Genomic DNA, 7,235 nt, shown 5'->3' with positions numbered 1-7,235 from the left:
TTCACAGAAGGCTTAAATGAAAATGGTCTTGAGCTGACCCTGCCTGGCAATGCCCTCTGCCCCTGCTATCAATGAGGAAAACCACGTTTCTGAAATCCAGCTTCCTTGGGCTGAGGACAGCACCTCCCTTGGCTGCTGCTGTGGGATTTATCTGACAAAATCTGAGTGATGTAGTCAATGCATTCAAATCCACTGTCACAGACTTTAAAGGAAGCCTGTCAAAGTGCCTAAGTCTGAGATTTCAAGTAATTTGAGACAGTTTAAAGCAGTGGATGTGCTCACATGATTACCCTCCATGGCAAATCTCCTGAAGAACTGGCTGTTTTATTTGCATTAGAATTTGTTCCTTTCTTATTTTCAGGTTATTTACTGTTGTACCATGGGGAAAACCTTATACCTTTCCACCTGAACAGGATGAGAGTGATGTGTACATGCTTTATCCAAAATCCATCTATACTAGTCAGCATATGTACTGAAAGGAGTGCCAGGGGAAGCTCATCTCTCACAGGCTTCAACTCTCACACCTTGGGAACAGAAAGCATGGCCTGTGCAATGCTCTTGCTTTAGGAAGATACTTTTATGAGGGCAGGTAACGATAGGATAAGTGAAATGGCTTCAAACTGACAGAAGCGATATTTAGATTAGATATTAGGAAAAAATTAGTGAGGCACTAGAACAGGTTGCCCAGAGAAGCTGTGGATGCCCCCCCCATCCCTGCAAGACCCAGTTGGATGAGGCTTTGAGCAACCTGCTCTTGTGGAAGGTGTCCCTGCCCATGGCAGGGTGGGTGGAACTAGGTGATCTTTAAAGGCCCTTCCAGCCCAAAGCCTGCAATGATTCTGTGAATATTCAATGTAGATGCCTGCACAGCAGCAGTTCCTACTGCCAGTGGACCCAAGCCTGAAGTACTCAACTCTAAATAGCTGTGTGCAGCTAGATCTGCCAAGAGTTTTTAATAGTGATGATCATGATGTCCCGATAATTTAAGTGATCTGGCAGAACTAACTGCAGTCACACAGAGCTGGGTTTTCACCTTTATCTTTGGAAAAGTAAAGGGCTGTGATGGGTAGCTGTGCCTCATCTTCTTAAGTACTTTTCCATGAGTCTTTATTAGGCCAGAGCAGGTTTCCCATTTCCTTGGGAGCGATGTGAAAAGCTGTGGGTTCTCAGAGGAGCGTGCCAGTGGCATGCATTTCTGTTTCTCACATGGCAACACAGTGCTTCACCCAGCTTTCTGGTAGGGAGAGACAAGCAGCCTAATGAGAAACAAAAGGACAGCTCAGCAAAGTGGAAGAGATACCTGTAAGAGAGGTATTCTAAGGAAGATGCCAGAACTGCATTGTTATCACATGAAATATCTAATGCCTAGAGGTGGCTCCGATACACAGTGCTGCATCATTTTAAAATTCTCTTGCCACCATATAAATAGAAGAAATTACTTTGCCAGTCTTCCACAGAATAGGAGCTTGTGCCCTGTATTTCCAGAGGCTCAGTGCTTGTGAGGTTTGGTATATGCATGGCAGCAGGACAAGACTGTTCTGTCACTGGTGATATTTTCTACCAGGCTGACATGTAGGCATCTTTCTAGAGTACTCTCTTATGCTTATTTTTTGCCTGACAAAAAGTTCTCTTCAGTGTTGTGGGTTGTTTGTTTTTTGGTTTTTTTTTTTTTAATTTATTTTCAGAGGTATTTATAGCTATTGTGATCTCTCATGACAGTTGCCTAAATCAGAAGCAAAGAAAATGACAGTGACCAAAGTAAAGCTTACTGGCAGAGAACACCCCTCCTGGTAGTGGCAAGTAGTACCATACCATTAGCAACACCAATATGTAAAAGCCCTTCTCGAAATGGCAGAGATCACTGCAGTGCTTGCTCAGTGTCACCATGTGGGAGCATTGATTGCCCAGGTGCATGTGTTACACCTCTCCATTATGGTTTGTCACTGAGGGCCATGCTTTTTAAAAGTCTGTTTGGCACTGGACAGCAGCCCTGAGTGCTGGCAGACTGCCTTCTAGAGACATACAGCAGCAGCAACTGCCCAGCTTTCTTCCCATGGGAAAATGTTGGTAACTTTCCAAATTATCGACTTGGCTCTGGAATGACACTGACCAGATGGCTGTTTTGCATCAGAAGTCATGAGCTGTGGAGTTTAATGGATGGATTTGGGCTTCTGAGTTCAACTTGGGAAAGAAGTTGACCAAGCCAAGTTGATGGTTAGGTGTTTCCTGATAAGAATGAAAAGTACTTCCTCATCTTCCAGCCACACATGCAATGCTTTGGTGCTTGGAACTGTTGGTGATTTGCCTAGCCTCGGATTGCTCCTCTGGTCAGCCACTATGCCTGAGAACCTCTCTTTCTTTAGAAAATATAACAAAATATTGAAACAGATTCTTTCACTGGTATTCCCTTTGATTTACAAAGCCCTGCAGTGCTGTGGAGGAAAAAATCTGGGGGCTCAAATTTCTCATGACTGTCCATAGCACCCCATTAATATTGAGATGTTTTTACAGTATTTGTAAAAAGAGTTTTATCCTCATTTTCTCCAAAACATTTTGTGAACAGAACCTTGCTAGCATTAGTCTGAGCTACCGAGTTCCACTGAAAAGCAGGGTGCATCAGCCTAGGCTTGGAATGACATGAGCAGCAAGCACCAGCCTTAGAGGATGCTGGTGGACTATCACAGACATGACCTTTTGCTGCTGCCTGTCTCTCAGAATATCTGTCCTGTTTTGTGCAGGTCTGTTCTGCACCCCTGGAACAGGAAATGTCAATGCAGGAAACAACACCCTTGTGCACAGAGATGGGCAGAGACACATCTAGATCCCTCAGGTTGCCCATGGCCCTTCCTGTCCTATCTGGGATTGGGAGTATCTGTTCCATCAGTGGAGGCTGATGAAGCAGAAGAAAAGAATTGTTGGATTCTGCTTCTATACAGCAGAGGAATAGCCTTTGCTTACTCCTTAGTGCTGCTTGGGAACAACTCAAGACAATGCCGTGAGGGAAAACGAAGCTCTTGGTGACAGTGATAGGGAAAGAACTAGGAAAGATTTCTCAGGACTTAAAAGTTGAAAAATCTGGGAATAAGTTAGGAGAGTAGTGATTGTTCAGGTATTGGAAATAGCACCTCAGAAGGAGTAAGATAAGGGAAAGAAAGAAATAGGAGACAGGTGCCAAATTTGAAAGACACAAGCCAGAGAAATAGATGAGAGGAGAGAACATTTCATTCTGAAAAGAAAGAGAAAATGTCAGTGCAAATTCTGGCATATCCATGCAATGTGGCAATTCCATTACTAAATCTAAAGATTGAGCATAGGCATCAGTGCCACTGGGAAGGAGATGGCAGGAGACAGGGCACAGACATCTGAGAGAACAGGAGGGAAGCAAAAAGCCTAAAGTGCAGAGATGGGCTGTTAAAACTCAGGCCCCTTGGAACACCAAGCCTGATGTTTAGAGCAGGGGTGCCTCTGTGCCAGGGTGGTACCAATACTACGTGGTTTTACTTCATGCTGGTAATTGGAAAGGCATCACATGACAACGGGTTGGTGGCTCATCGCACTGTGATCCTCGGAGCTGTGATCATCACAGTCATTGTTAAAGTGCCCCTCAATAGACAGCGTCCTTTGTCAGAACCCAGAGATCAGAGCATGCAAAGACTTTACAGCCTAAGAGCCAGTATTGCCTTTGTCCTCTTTTTCTTCAAGAAGGCAGCAAACTGCAAGCACTGGAGGATGTAATCCAAGTGCTAATAAATTATTTATGTCTCACTTCAGCTTTTTACTTACTAAAAGGATATCAAAGCTCATTTTGTGAATGGTCCAGACAGATTCTCTTTTGCTATATCCACAATTGGATTCACAAGTATTTCACTAAGCGTTAATATTGAAACAACATAGTGCTCTCTCTTTACAGGTTTAGCAAAAGATAATAGACATGTTTTGGATTACACACTCATAAATAGATACAGTGATATGACACTTGTAACTGCAATAGATGTTTGATTTTGTAATCTTAAAAAGGCAGACCTTGTTATTAACTAGGAATACACTTTTTTTTTTAATATTGAAAGCCAGTTGAGATCACTGTATTTAGTCCTTGCAGATAGTCTGCATAGTTCCTTGGCAGGACATACAACTCATAGGAGGGTAAGGCTTACTTTATATTTAGCAATAGCTCCTCTCTTCCAATATGCCTATTTGCATAAGTGAACTAACAAACCATCTGTATTGGAAATAGTCTTTACATTACTGTCAGCTTTGGGGCAGTATGTAGCACTTCCTTAAGAGCATATATTAATTTATGCTGGTTTTAGAGCAGCAGAGAAGTCATTTGAAGCCTTCATACTGCAATTTTCTGGGTAGGAGTCTCCCCAGAACAGAAAGCTTAGTTTTTCCTCTTTCAATGAAGTATTCTGCAAGTTTTGATGGCCAGAAATGCCCAGGATCTTCATAGCTGTCTCATCTTAAAGACAGACACCAGGCCTCCAGGTATATCTTAAAAATGGTACCAGATCTTTGCAAATTTAGCCCAAATGCCGTCTCTCACTTAACAGCAGAGCAAGATTCTGCCTGCTAAGTCAGTGCAATGGCCCAGCTGAGCTCAGAGAAAGGATTATAAACATTTTTACAGTGGCATGCTCTGAATGACAGGGTGCTGATCTTAAATTGACACAAATTGCAGTTCCTGACTGCACCACTTTCTTCTTGCTCTGAACAGAGGCAGCAAAGCTACACATGCATGTTGTTTCTGTTCCTTGCTAGCTGTTTAGAAAGATTGAGTGACCAGGCACAAAACCTAGGAGAGCTGATTTTTGCAATATGATATACATATTTTGCAAGCCAGACCACAACTGCTTATCACTTTTTTAATGCTATGTATATATATATATATATATATATTCATCATTAATCCGTGTTAAAATAGAGTATAAAGCTTCTAAAGAAGAAAAATAGCCCCTTCAGGCATCTCATAGCAGTGACACTGATCCCCTCCATTTCTGAAATTAAAAGATGAGCTTCTTTGCATAGATTTTGCAGTAGTCTCTTGAGTTCAAGCTTCCTTTTTTGCCCTGATCCTTCAGTTTGTGAGGGCGACCTTGATAGCGGAGATTGATACATTGAATCTGGAGCTACAGAGGTGGAAACAAAGGCACCTGGTGAGAGATGACATTTCCAAAGCTTAAATCTCAGGGATAATAACCTTCATTTTCCCTTCTCCAGATCTCTTTTATCTCTAGGCTTTTTTCCCATGTTTTGGCTTCAGATACCAGCAGAATTCTGACAGTATGGCAGGTGGGAAGATGTAAAGGCATGTGCCTTCCAGATCAAAAGCCTGAATTCAGCTGGGGGCTACATATCCTCAGGGACAACTTTGTCTCTTAAAGGTGGAAGGGCCAATTAGCCAGTCCTTGGGACTCCTGGCAGCTATAGCCAAACAACAGTCAGGATTGGTTTTGATGAAATAAATCACAGTTTATTCAACATCAAAAACAGAGTGACTGTGGAATTGAAAATAAATTCATGAAGCTGTTCAGGCATCACCAAAATCCAGTGGGTATTAGATGTATTTAATAAATAAAGCGACCATTTGGACTGGGATGGCAGACAAATCTGACAGGCTGAGGTCTGCCAGGTCTTTGTTTTCTGTCCTTGTCTGACTCAGCTTTTGGATATGATGCTTTTACTCCTGGGCTGTGTGGCTTGCCAAGCTGACACCTTTCTGGTGCACAGCCTCACCCTACTGCCTGTACAAATGGGGGCCCCATCTTCTGAAAATTGTCAACTTTTTTCCTTACTGAATGAGGATACTTCTTCATACTGTTCTGTGATACACTGAAGCCCATTTCTTCTACCTCCCTTCATGCTGCCTTTCATAAGGGCTTTTAAACAGTCCTTACAAATAGAAATTTGGCACAAATATGAAGTTCACTCCCAGTCTCCCAGTGCACAGTTTTCTGTCTTGGCACATTTCCCTTCCAATCACAACACCTCATCATGCCCCAGAACCCATTCCATAGCATATTTAAAGGTCACTAAAACCACCTAGACAAAAGCTGACAATACAGAACACTTTTAATATCTCTCTTGCTCTATAGATCTTGGTGTGTATGTCACAGGCACTCCTTATGCATTCTTTTTGGCTCCTTTCTGTGTCTTAGACGTGACCCACTCCCTGCCAATCTGCTGACTATCTTATCCTCCAGAGATTTTCCACTGTACCACTTACAGAAAGGAAATTGAGTATTTTAAATGTGCATTCTCATGTGGTTTATAAACTTGTATTATAGTCCCTTCCACTGTGCATCTCACAGGTCCTCTTCAGGTCTGAGAGAAATAAAAGCCAGACTACTTTGGACGTATATATTGGATGCAGCCAAACAAATGCCATTTCTGCCAGAAGGAGATGCCATTGGGGCAGGACGAGGTACATGTATCTGTAGCTACAGTGGCAGTCGCTGTGCTACAGTGTTAGCCAGAGACCTGTGAGGCCAAGGGAGCTGACAGTCTCTCATGGACATTTTGCACCCCCAAGAATGGGTAGGTTTCTCAACATGGCATCAGTCAAGACTTCTGCAGTGAAATTAATATCTTAAAAATTCAGATTTAGCAGAGCCAAATACTTCATGAAAATCCAAGTTTTGGAGGTTTTTGGTTTATGCATTCACACACCAAACAGCATTCTCTGCTCTACAGTCAATCTAAACAATCTCTTATGCAGCCTGAGTGCCTTGAACCTGGAGTGGCATTTTCCAGAGAAGCATGCCTGAAAAAGCAGCAAGCATGTTGTGACAGGAGTTGAAATACGAGTATTAAAGTGAAGGGTGATGCTTCAAGAGTGTTCACTTGCCTGTTCGTAAGATTTTTATGAAGGATTTAAAATATATGCTGCTCTAAGGCACACTGAGAGAAATGGATCAAATGAGATGAGCATCACGAGAGTATAATGAAACATGAAGCAAACATGCCAAGGTAACATGGTGCAGTACACCAGTCCTGATCAGCAGGAGAGCCAATCATGACTGGATGCGCTGTACACAGGATGCAAGCAGAAGGAAGAAATATTGACAGGGCAGGGAGTTTCCAGGAGGTTGCAATTGTGGGGGAAAGCCTGTGCAGGAGGCAGATGAAACCAGAGGAGAGACTCAGGCCGCAGGGAGGGTGGGGAAAGGGGCAGGAGCAGCTGGGTGCCTCCACTTCTACTGCCAGCTACTCCTCCGAGAATAAGGAGGTGAAGGAGG

This window comes from Vidua chalybeata, chromosome 6 (genome assembly GCF_026979565.1).
Source record: "Vidua chalybeata isolate OUT-0048 chromosome 6, bVidCha1 merged haplotype, whole genome shotgun sequence".
NCBI classification, from domain to species: domain Eukaryota; kingdom Metazoa; phylum Chordata; class Aves; order Passeriformes; family Viduidae; genus Vidua; species Vidua chalybeata.
Note: the sequence above shows the minus strand (reverse complement) of the source record.